Genomic DNA, 13,337 nt, shown 5'->3' with positions numbered 1-13,337 from the left:
GGCACTTGGCCACTCTCTTCCCATTCCCGTGTAGCGGTGGGATATGGGGTAATGAAGGGTTAATGCCACCTTGCTATTGTAAGGTGACATTAAGCCTAATTAATAATGGAGAGGCGTCAATTATGACACCTATCCATTATTAATCCAATTGAATGAAAGGGTTAAATAAAACACAAACACATTATTTAAAATTATTTTAATGAAATAAAAACAATGGTTGTTGGAGTATTTTATTCTACGCCCAATCCAGTCACTGAAGACCCTCGTTCTGTGAAAGAAAAAACATAATAAACCAACAATATACTTACCCTCCGCAGATCTGTAACGTCCAACGATGTAAATCCTTCTGAAGGGGTTAAAACATTTTGCAGCAAGGAGCTTTGCTAATGCAGGCTGCTCCTCGCTGCAACACCCCGGGGAATGAGTCTAAATATAGATCAATGAGCTATATTTAGCTTCATTTGCGGTGAGGCGCCCTCTGCTGGCTGTTTATAGATCGTGGGAACTTGCCTAGAAAGCCTGGGAGCTTTCTAGGAAATTTCCCACGATCTATGAACATCCAGCAGAGGGCGCCTCACAGCAAATGAAGCTAAATATAGCTCATTGATCTATATTTAGACTCATTCCCCGGGGTTTTGCAGCGAGGAGCAGCCTGCATTAGCAAAGCTCCTTGCTGCAAAATGTTTTAACCCCTTCAGAAGGATTTACATCGTTGGACGTTACAGATCTGCGGAGGGTAAGTATATTGTTGGTTTATTATGTTTTTTCTTTCACAGAACGAGGGTCTTCAGTGACTGGATTGGGCGTAGAATAAAATACTCCAACAACCATTGTTTTTATTTCATTAAAATAATTTTAAATAATGTGTTTGTGTTTTATTTAACCCTTTCATTCAATTGGATTAATAATGGATAGGTGTCATAATTGACGCCTCTCCATTATTAACCCTGCTGTTCTGTTGGTCAAAAATGACCGACTTTGAACTTCAATATTCTTTAAAATATTCAAGATGCGGCTCTGAAACCCGTGGCCGACCGACCCATCCTCATTTAAGTCAATCAACCACAAGTTTCAGAACCGCATCTTGAACACCCCAAAAAATACCAAAGTTTAAAATAGGTCTCCCCAGACCGAACAGAACAGCAGGGTTAATTAGGCTTAATGTCACCTTACAATAGCAAGGTGGCATTAACCCTTCATTACCCCATATCCCACCGCTACACGGGAATGGGAAGAGAGTGGCCAAGTGCCAGAATAGGCGCATCTTCCAGATGTGCCTGTTCTGGGGTGGCTGGGGGCAGATATTTTTAGCCAGGGGGGGGCCAATAACCGTGGACCCTCTCCAGGCTATTAATATCTGCCCTCAGTCACTGGCTTTACTACTCTGGCGGAGAAAATTGCGCGGGAGCCCACGCCAATTTTTTCCGCCATTTAACCCTTTATTTTAAGAGCTAGAACGGCCAAATTTTGCAGATACACACTACTGACATTAGTAGTGTGGAATCTGCAAAAAAATGGAGAGAAGACATGGTTTACTGTATGTAAACCATGTCTCAAATCATGTCGGGTTTTAGGAAGGAGAAAGAAAAAGCCGGTAATTGAATTACCGGCTTTCAAGCTGTATAGCGCTGGAAAAAATATTAATATATATACATATATGTGTCTAATGACATATATATATATATATATATATATATATATAGACAGTATATATATATATATTTTTCTTTTTGGGACACATGGATCATTTCTATAGCGGTATGTTGGTTTTGCAAGCCTGCGAGAAAACCACGCAGTACGGATGCCATACGGATTACATACGGAGGATGCCATGCGCAAAAAACGCTGACACACCCTGCCTACGGAGGAGCTACGGACCACTATTTTCGGGACATTTCAGCGTATTACGGCCGTAATATACGGACCGTATTTTCATACGCTGAGTGTGAAGCCGGCCTTATAGTGAGATTATCCATCAAAGAGGACAGACCTTGAATGTCCATGTTTACACCTGTGTCCTGAACCACCCAGAGGTAAAGGGGAAAAGAGAGACAAAACACACTGCAAAGAAAAAAAAATGGTCTCAGAACTTCTCTTATCCCTCTATTTAGATGCATTAATACTTTGGGCCAGCTGTACTGTTATGACCTGGTGGTTAGGACAAGAATGGACCTGATGGTCAAGAGCACCCGGAAAGACCTGATAGCTACAAAAATACAGGACAAGCTCTGGGAAGTGGAAACTCTGCTGACCGCAATCCCTAATCCTATCACACACACTAGAAATAGCCGTGGATTGCTCCTAACGCTCCCTATGCAACTCGACACAGCCTAAGAAACTAGCTAGCCCTAAAGATAGGAAAATAAAGCCTACCTTGCCTCAGAGAAATTCCCCAAAGGAAAAAGGCAGCCCCCACATATATTGACTGTGAGTAAGATGAAATCACAAACACAGAGATGAAATAGATATAGCAAAGTGAGGCCCGACTTACTGAACAGACAGAGGATAGGAAAGGCAACTTTGCGGTCAGCACAAAAACCTACAAAAAGCCACGCAGAGAGTGCAGGGAAAAAAAACCTTCCGCACCGACTCACGGTGCGGAGGCGCCCCTCTGCGTCCCAGAGCTTCCAGCAAGCAAGGCAATATTCACAATAGCAAGCTGGACAGAAAAATTAGCAAACAAGAAAATAGCAAAGAGGAACTTAGCTTCTGCTGGAAATAACAGGTAACCAGAACGATCCAGGAGCGAACTAGACCAATAGTACAACATTGACAGCTGGCATGAGGCAAAGATCCAAGTGGAGTTAAATAGAGCAGCCCACTAACGACTTAGCCTCGTCACCTGTGGAAGGAAACTCAGAAACACCCACAGCCACCAGAGGAAGTCCATGGACAGAACCAGCCGAAGTACCATTCATGACCACAGGAGGGAGCCCGACAACAGAATTCACAACAAATCTGCCCCAGTGTCCTCCAGCAATCTGCCCCAGTGTCCTCCAGCAATCTGCCCCAGTGTCCTCCAGCAATCTGCCCCAGTATCCTCCAGCATTGCCCCAGTGTCCTCCAGCATTGCTCCAGTGTCCTCCAGCAATCTGCCCCATTGTCCTCCAGCAATCTGCCCCAGTGTCCTCCAGCAATCTGCCCCAGTGTCCTCCAGCAAACTGCCCCAGTGTCCTCCAGCATTGCCCCAGTGTCCTCCAGCATTGCCCTCAGTGTGTCCACCGTTATAAAAAAAAAACAAAAAAAAAAACAAAGTCTCCTCACCTGTCCGCGCTCCAGCGATGAGCTCCCTCCAACAGAGCACACTCGCCGGCGACTGACAATGACGTCAGACGCCGGCGACGTGTGCGCCTGCGGCCGACATCAGCCGCCAGCCTCCAATTGGCTGGCGGCTGTTATTAACTATTGACGTGCGGGCGCGCGCCCGCACATCAATAGGAAACCGCCGCAGCACCGGAAGGGGTCCGGTGAGCAGATGAGAAGGGGCCCGATGCGGGCCCCCTCTCTCTGCCCACCGGGTACGGCGGGGGCACATAAATGCCGGCAGCGGCTGCCGGCATTCACAGATAATTATCAGAGGGTCAATCTGTGCGGTAGCCCAGGGCCCCCCCAGACCACTGGGCCCTGGGCTACCGCCCATATTGACCCTCTGATAATCCGCCCCTGTAAGATGCTGGATCCTGATATCCAAAAAAATCCCACCAACCCAAGATTGTGAAAGAAACACACAAAACACATTTATTGGATGTTAAATTGACCGAATTGTATTACAAATCACATTATTATTATTATTTCATTCAGTGTCTGAAATTTAGAATCAGCCAATTACTATGGAAAAGACACTGAAAATGGTACAACCCCCGACTCACGAAGAATCATCCTTCAGCACTCAGGAGAGAAAAAAACCCCTGTGGTGGAAATCTCTAGGGAACCATGGCTGGAGGACTGCCCTTCCCTCGGGCTTAGAAGGTTAATGCCAACACAAATTGTACATTGTGTCATATTTACAGTAAGGGTACCGTCACACAGTGCAATTTTCATCGCTACGACGGTACGATCCGTGACGCTCCAGCGTCGTAACAATATCGCTCCAGCGTCGTAGACTGCTGTCACACTTTGCAATCTACGACGCTGGAGCGATAATTTCATGACGTATGTGCGATGTAGAAGCCGTTGGTTACTATGCGCACATCGTATACGATATATGTTACACCATGCAATCATGCCGCCACAGCGGGACACTAGACGACGAAAGAAAGTTTCAAACGATCTGCTACGACGTACGATTCTCAGCGGGGTCCCTGATCGCAGGAGCGTGTCAGACACTGCGATCTCGTAACTATATCGCTCGAACGTCACGAATCGTGCCGTCGTAGCGATCAAAATTGCACTGTGTGACGGTACCCTAAGACATAATATACATCCACCATCGCAGTGACATCATATAGTCACACAGGTTACACATTACGTCACCAGAAAACAGACAGTAATGGTCAAAGCAGGAGCCCTGTGTGGGCGCTGTATAGAGAGGCCTAATGCGACCTCTCCAAGCCGTACCCATAAAGGTGAAGGCAGCTAGTACCGGACGTGAGGGAGATCTGGCTGCATCATCTGTCACCCCATTGATCGCTAGGGTTAGTTTGATCTGGCTGGCTAGGCGGTATGGTTGATCTGGCTGGCTAGGCCGTGTCCCCTTCCTCACATTGTGGAGTGATGAAGCTCTAGGTCTCCAGACACATCAAGTATGGCTCCTCCTACGGCTGAGTGACCTGTGGTTCCGGATTCTTCTCTATCATAGACGCATGTGTTTATGACATCAGCACAGTTGCCGTAGTTACCACACGTGTTTAATGCTGATGCTTCATTGGCTAGAAAGTCCCTCTCAGCGTTCTAAAAATTAACCCTTGAATGACTGGCACTGTGCCTTTCTCCAGATACTGCCTAGTGACAGTAATCTTGTCACTAGGCAGGATCGTTATCATTATTATATTTTAAGGTTTCCCTAACCAAAGTCTAATTAGTGGGTGCATTTACAGATGTGATGTGTAACAAGCATAATAATTCCCTTAAGCCCCACTAAATGTATAAATGCACAGAATCAGTCCAGAGCAGTCCCATAGAGAATGAATTATATGGAGGTCAATGCAGTTAGATAAAGAAGTAGAAAGCCAAACTGGGGTGAGTGTCTCCCATGACAGAATATGGCGTACACTGCAGAGGAATGGCATGTATGGGTGTCATCCACAAAAGAAACCTCTCCTACAGTCCATGCACAAAAGTCCAAGTTGCCATGCTGAAAAATATGAAGACTACAGGCAGGGGCGGGCTGGCAGAGAGGCATTTGCCCCCGGGCCGGTTAATTAGCAGCAGTTCAGGGCCGACCGCCCTCACTGCAGGCTGAGTCAGAGGCTGACAGGGACGTTGGACTCGAAGCCGGCAGGCAGCGTTGCTATGACACCCGGCGGCGCGCTGGGATTGGATAAGCCAGGGTTCAGACAGAGTTCAGAGGCGTGTCATGTACAGCGTTCTAAGTAAGCACGCCTCTGACCTCTGTATGAACCCCCAGAGCGGAGCGCTGTGAAGAGCGGCAGCGGAGCCATTACTGCCTGAGAGGCTGGCGGCCACCATTAGAATGTGTGAGAGAGAGAAGGCCGGTCTGAGTCCCACTCCCTGCTGCCCAGTGCCTGCGCTAAGCCTGCACATAGTGCTGTTAGTGGCCATCTGACTCTGCAGCAGTGCTCATGTCACATGATCTATTCTTCATATTCTCTATTATTGACAACCACCTGCAGATTTGTTATTCTGTCAGGTCTATTAGATAGTATTAGGTCTAAAAGTGCTGCTCCTCTGGTTGGATTCTGCACCAATTGTGAAAGATAATTTTTCTTGGTTATTAGCAGAAACCTGTTGCCTTTATGGGTTTCACAGGTTTCTGTTTCCCAGTTAATATCCGGGTAGTTAAAGTCCCCCATAACCAGGACCTCATTATGGGTTGCAGCTTCATCTATCTGCTTTAGAAGTAGACTTTCCATGATTTCTGTTATATTTGGGGGTTTGTAACAGACCCCAATGAGAATTTTGTTACCATTTTTCCTTCCATGAATTTCGACCCATATGGACTCGACATCCTCATTCCTGTTGTGGATTCTGTTTTTGGGCTCCCTCTGGTGGTTACAGATGGTACTGGGTGACTTGTGTTCTCTGCGGTCTCTGGTGTCCACCTGTTCTATCAGGATATGGGAGTTTCCTATTTAACCTGGCTTTCTTGTCATTTCCTCGCCGGCGATCAATGTAATCAGTGTGTCTTGTTACCTCTGCTTTCCGCTTCTGTGATCATCAGGACAAGCTAAGTTTTTGATTTTCCTGTTCCACGTTTTGCTTTATTTTTGTTTTAGTCCAGCTTGCAGTTATGTGATTCCTTGTTGGTGGTTGCTCTAGTGGGCTGATATTACTCCTCATGTTCCATGAGTTGGCACATGAGTTCAGGTAATTTCAGGATGGTTTTTTGTAGGGTTTTTCGCTGACCGCGCAGTTCACTTTTGTATCCTCTGCTATCTAGTTTTAGCGGGCCTCATTTAGCTGAATCTGTTTTCATTACTACGTATGTGCTTTCCTCTCATTTCACCGTCATTACATGTGGGGGGCTGCTATTTCTGTGGGGTGTTTCTCTGGAGGCAAGAGAGGTCTTTGTTTCTTCTAATAGGGGAAGCTAGTCCTTCGGCTGGCGCGAGATGTCTAGAATCATCGTAGGCACGTTCCCCGGCTACTGCTAGTGTTGTGAATTAGGTTCAGGATCGCGGTCAGCTCAGTTTCCATCACCCTAGAGCTTGTTCTGTTTTTTGTGTGCTTGTCCTTTTGTGTTCCCCTGCCATTGGGATCATGACAGTATCGCCGGCCTAAAGTGGTAATCGTATTGGCTGAAGTAGGAGGAAAAGTAGTCTGAGGAAGTTTTTTTTTTTTTTTTTTTTCCTTCCCTCAGAGTTTGCTGCGTAGCCTTAATTGCAGCCTGGCTGCGTCTTACCTCCTCTTAATCCTTGAATGGCTCTGACCTCAGCTGTTTATCATGGACGTCCAGAGTTTGGCTTCCAGCCTGAATAATCTTGCTGCTAAGTTTCAAAATATACAAGATTTTGTTGTACATGCTCCTATGTCTGAACCTAGAATTCCTATCCCAGAGTTTTTTTCTGGAGATAGATCTAGTTTTCTGAATTTTAGGAACAATTGCAAGTTGTTTCTTTCTTTGAAATCTCGCTCCTCTGGAGACCCTGCTCAGCAAGTCAAAATTGTAATATCTTTCCTGCGGGGTGACCCTCAGAATTGGGCATTTGCATTGGCACCAGGGGATCCTGCGTTGCTCAATGTGGATGCGTTTTTTCTGGCATTGGGTTTGCTCTATGAGGAACCTAACCTAGAGATTCAGGCTGAAAAAGCTTTATTGGCTCTCTCTCAGGGGCAAGATGAAGCAGAAATATATTGTCAGAAATTTCGGAAATGGTCGGTGCTTACTCGGTGGAATGAGTGCGCTCTGGCTGCAAAATTCAGAGATGGCCTTTCTGAGGCCATTAAAGATGTTATGGTGGGGTTCCCGGCGCCTACAGGTCTGAATGAGTCTATGACTATGGCTATTCAGATTGATCGGCGTTTACGGGAGCGCAAACCTGTGCACCATTTGGCGGTGTCTTCTGAACAGGCACCTGAGACAATGCAATGTGATAGAATTCAGTCCAGAAGTGAACGGCAAAACTATAGGCGGAAAAATGGGTTGTGTTTTTATTGTGGTGATTCAGCTCATGTTATATCAGCATGCTCTAAAAGCACAAAAAAGGTTGATAAGTCTGTTGCCATTAGTACTTTACAGTCTAAGTTCATTCTGTCTGTGACTCTGATTTGTTCATTATCAGCCATTTCCGTCGATGCCTATGTGGATTCAGGCGCTGCCCTGAGTCTTATGGATTGGTCATTTGCCAACCGCTGTGGGTTTAGCCTGGAGCCTCTGGAAGTCCCTATTCCTTTGAAAGGAATTGACTCTACACCTTTGGCTATGAATAAACCTCAGTACTGGACACAAGTGACCATGCGTATGACTCCCGTTCATCAGGAGGTGATTCGCTTCCTGGTACTGTATAATTTACATGATGTCTTAGTGCTTGGTCTGCCATGGTTACAAACTCATAACCCAGTCTTGGGCTGGAAAACGATGTCTGTGTTAAGCTGGGGATGTCAGGGGGTTCATGATGATGCACCTCCGATTTCTATCGCTTCATCTACTCCTTCTGAGGTTCCTGTATTTTTGTCTGATTATCGGGATGTTTTTGAGGAGCCTAAGCTCAATTCGCTTCCTCCTCACAGGGATTGCGATTGTGCTATAGATTTGATTCCTGGCAGTAAATTTCCTAAAGGTCGTTTGTTCAATCTGTCAGTGCCAGAGCATACTGCTATGCGGGATTATGTTAAGGAGTCCTTGGAAAAGGGACATATCCGTCCATCTTCATCTCCTTTGGGAGCAGGTTTTTTTTTCGTGGCCAAAAAAGATGGTTCCTTGAGGCCTTGTATAGATTACCGTCCTTTGAATAAGATTACGGTCAAATATCAGTATCCTTTGCCATTGTTGACTGATTTGTTCGCTCGCATTAAGGGGGCTAAATGGTTCACTAAGATTGATCTTCGGGGTGCGTATAATCTTGTGCGGATTAAGCAGGGTGATGAGTGGAAAACCGCATTTAATACGCCTGAGGGCCATTTTGAGTATTTGGTGATGCCTTTTGGACTTTCTAATGCTCCTTCTGTCTGCCAGTCCTTTATGCACGATATTTTCCGTGAATATCTGGATAAATTTATGATTGTGTATTTGGATGATGTTTTGGTTTTTTCTGATGACTGGGAGTCCCATGTTCAGCAGGTCAGGAAGGTGTTTCAGGTCCTGCGGGCCAATTCTTTGTTTGTAAAAGGTTCAAAGTGTCTCTTTGGAGTCCAGAAGATTTCTTTTTTGGGGTATATTTTTTCCCCTTCTACTATTGAGATGGATCCCGTCAAGGTTCAAGCTATTTGTGACTGGACGCAGCCTACATCTCTTAAGAGTCTACAGAAGTTCTTGGGCTTTGCTAATTTTTATCGTCGTTTCATAACTAATTTTTCTAGTGTTGTTAAGCCTTTGACGGATCTGACTAAGAAGGGTGCTGATGTTGCTGATTGGTCTCCTGCGGCTGTGGAGGCCTTTCAGGAACTTAAGCGCCGGTTTTCTTCTGCTCCTGTGTTGCGTCAGCCAGATGTTTCGCTTCCTTTTCAGGTTGAGGTTGATGCTTCTGAGATTGGAGCGGGGGCGGTTTTGTCGCAGAGAAGCTCCGATTGCTCGGTGATGAAGCCATGTGCGTTCTTTTCTAGAAAGTTTTCGCCCACTGAGCGGAATTATGATGTTGGTAATCGGGAGCTTTTGGCCATGAAGTGGGCATTTGAGGAGTGGCGTCATTGGCTTGAGGGTGCTAGACATCGTGTGGTGGTCTTGACTGATCACAAAAATCTGATTTACCTTGAGTCTGCCAAGCGTCTGAATCCTAGACAGGCTCGTTGGTCACTGTTTTTCTCCCGTTTCGATTTTGTGGTTTCATACCTGCCAGGTTCAAAGAATGTGAAGGCGGATGCTCTTTCTAGGAGTTTTGTGCCTGATTCCCCTGGAAATTCTGAGCCCACTGGTATCCTTAGGGATGGGGTGATTTTGTCGGCTGTCTTCCCAGACTTGCGACGTGCTCTTTGCAGGAGTTTCAGGCGGATAAACCTGATCGTTGTCCGCCTGAAAGACTGTTTGTTCCGGATAATTGGACCAGTAGAGTCATCTCCGAGGTCCATTCTTCTGCGTTGGCAGGTCATCCTGGAATATTTGGTACTAGAGACTTGGTGGCCAGGTCTTTTTGGTGGCCTTCCTTGTCGAGGGATGTGCGTTCTTTTGTGCAGTCTTGTGAAGTTTGCGCTCGGGCTAAGCCTTGCTGTTCTCGGGCCAGTGGATTGTTGTCACCTTTGCCTATCCCGAAGAGGCCTTGGACGCACATTTCCATGGACTTTATTTCGGATCTCCCTGTCTCTCAAAAAATGTCCGTCATCTGGGTTGTGTGTGACCGCTTTTCTAAGATGGTTCATCTGGTCCCCTTGCCTAAGTTACCTTCCTCCTCTGAGTTGGTCCCTCTGTTTTTTCAGAACGTGGTTCGTTTGCATGGGATTCCGGAGAACATTGTTTCTGACAGGGGATCCCAATTTGTGTCTAGATTTTGGCGGACGTTCTGTGCTAAGATGGGCATTGATTTGTCCTTTTCGTCTGCATTCCATCCTCAGACGAATGGCCAGACGGAACGAACTAATCAGACCTTGGAAACTTATTTAAGGTGTTTTGTTTCTGCTGATCAAGATGACTGGGTTACCTTTTTGCCGCTTGCCGAATTTGCCCTTAATAATCGGGCTAGTTCTGCTACCTTGGTTTCTCCTTTCTTTTGTAATTCGGGGTTTCATCCTCGTTTTTCCTCTGGTCAGGTGGAGCCTTCTGATTGTCCTGGAGTGGACATGGTGGTGGGTAGGTTGCATCAGATTTGGAGTCATGTGGTGGACAATTTGAAGTTGTCCCAGGAGAGGGCTCAGCAGTTTGCTAATCGCCGTCGCCGCGTGGGTCCTCGACTTCGTGTTGGGGACTTGGTGTGGTTGTCTTCTCGTTTTGTTCCTATGAAGGTCTCTTCTCCTAAGTTCAAGCCTCGGTTTATCGGTCCCTATAGGATCTTGGAAATTCTTAACCCTGTGTCGTTTCGTTTGGATCTCCCGGCATCGTTTGCTATTCATAATGTGTTCCATCGGTCGTTGTTGCGGAAGTATGAGGTACCTGTTGTTCCTTCGCTTGAGCCTCCTGCTCCGGTGCTGGTGGAGGGAGAATTGGAGTATGTTGTGGAGAAGATCTTGGATTCTCGTGTTTCCAGACGGAAACTTCAGTATTTGGTCAAGTGGAAGGGTTATGGTCAGGAGGATAATTCTTGGGTGGTTGCCTCTGATGTTCATGCTGCTGATTTGGTCCGTGCATTTCATAGGGCTCATCCTGGTCGCCCTGGTGGTTCTCGTGAGGGTTCGGTGACCCCTCCTCAAGGGGGGTACTGTTGTGGATTCTGTTTTTGGGCTCCCTCTGGTGGTTACAGATGGTACTGGGTGACTTGTGTTCTCTGCGGTCTCTGGTGTCCACCTGTTCTATCAGGATATGGGAGTTTCCTATTTAACCTGGCTTTCTTGTCATTTCCTCGCCGGCGATCAATGTAATCAGTGTGTCTTGTTACCTCTGCTTTCCGCTTCTGTGATCATCAGGACAAGCTAAGTTTTTGATTTTCCGGTTCCACGTTTTGCTTTATTTTTGTTTTAGTCCAGCTTGCAGTTATGTGATTCCTTGTTGCTGGTTGCTCTAGTGGGCTGATATTACTCCTCATGTTCCATGAGTTGGCACATGAGTTCAGGTAATTTCAGGATGGTTTTTTGTAGGGTTTTTCGCTGACCGCGCAGTTCACTTTTGTATCCTCTGCTATCTAGTTTTAGCGGGCCTCATTTAGCTGAATCTGTTTTCATTACTACGTATGTGCTTTCCTCTCATTTCACCGTCATTACATGTGGGGGGCTGCTATTTCTGTGGGGTGTTTCTCTGGAGGCAAGAGAGGTCTTTGTTTCTTCTAATAGGGGAAGCTAGTCCTTCGGCTGGCGCGAGATGTCTAGAATCATCGTAGGCACGTTCCCCGGCTACTGCTAGTGTTGTGAATTAGGTTCAAGATCGCGGTCAGCTCAGTTTCCATCACCCTAGAGCTTGTTCTGTTTTTTGTGTGCTTGTCCTTTTGTGATCCCCTGCCATTGGGATCATGACACATTCCCTTCGCTAATATCCTCCCTTAAAGTGGACTTTAGACAAGACTTTACATAGAGACAAACCCCTCCTCCTCTCCGATTTTTACGATCCTTTCTAAACAGACTGTAACCCTGTAAGTTAACTGCCCAGTCATAGCTTTCATCTAACCATGTCTCGGTTATTCCCACTATGTCAAAGTTACCTGTAGATATTTCTGCTTCTAGTTCTTCCATCTTGTTTGTCAGGCTTCTGGTGTTTGCGAGCATGCAGTTTAGAGGATTTTGTTTTGTTCCAATCTCCTCACTGTGGATTGTTTTAGAAATGTTCTTACCTCCCTTCTGAGTATGTTTTCCTGGGTCTTCTTTGTTCGAGTCTAATGTTTTTCTTCCCGTCCCCTCTTCTTCTAGTTTAACGCCCTCCTGATGAGTGTAGCAAGTCTTCTGGCGAATGTGTGTTTCCCAGGTTTGTTGAGGTGTAGTCCGTCTCTGGCGAGGAGTCCATCGTACAAGTAATTCACACCGTGGTCCAGGAATCCGAATCCTTGTTGTCTGCACCATCGTCTTAGCCAGTTGTTCGCATCAAGGATCCTGTTCCATCTCCTGGTGCCATGCCCGTCTACTGGAAGGATAGAAGAAAAAACTACCTGTGCATCCAGTTCCTTTACTTTCTTCCCCAACTCTTCAAAGTCCTTGCAGATTGTCGGTAGGTCCTTCCTTGCCGTGTCATTGGTGCCAACATGTATGAGAAGAAATGGGTGGACGTCCTTGGAGCTGAAGAGCTTTGGTATCCTATCGGTCACATCTTGATCATCGCACCTGGAAGGCAGCATACTTGTCTTGCGGTTATGTCCGGTCTGCAGATGGCTGCTTCTGTGCCTCTCAGTAGTGAGTCTCCCACCACCACCACTCTTCGTTGCTTCTTGGCTGTACTTTTTGCTGTCACTTGTTGCTGTGTGCCCTTTACTTTTTTGCTTGCTGGTATTGCTTCATCCTTAGGTGTGCCATCTTCATCCTCTACAAAGATTTGATATCGGTTCTTCAGTTGTGTGGTTGGTGATTTCTCCATGGTCTTCTTGCTTCTTTTGGTCACATGCTTCCACTCATCTGCTTTTGGAGGTTCTCTGACACTTTTTTCACCTTCTGTGACCAGTAGAGATGCTTCTGTTCTGTCTAGGAAGTCTTCATTCTCTTTGATGAGTTTCAAAGTTGCTATTCTTTCTTCCAGACCCCGCACCTTTTCTTCTAAAAGGGCCACTAGTCTACACTTCTGACAGGTGAAATTGGATTCTTCTTCTGGTCGATCTGTGAACATGTAGCACATGCTGCAGCTCACCATGTAGGTTGTCACATCTGCCATGTTGCCTCTAGATCCTGCTGACTTGCTGTGTGTTTTCCTTCTTGTGTAATCTACTCAGCCAAGCTTTCTTGCAATAATGTCCTACAGGCAAAAATTCGCGCGCCGTAAGGCGTGCGGTTTGGTGATG

This window comes from Ranitomeya imitator, chromosome 5 (genome assembly GCF_032444005.1).
Source record: "Ranitomeya imitator isolate aRanImi1 chromosome 5, aRanImi1.pri, whole genome shotgun sequence".
NCBI classification, from domain to species: Eukaryota; Metazoa; Chordata; class Amphibia; order Anura; family Dendrobatidae; genus Ranitomeya; species Ranitomeya imitator.
Note: the sequence above shows the minus strand (reverse complement) of the source record.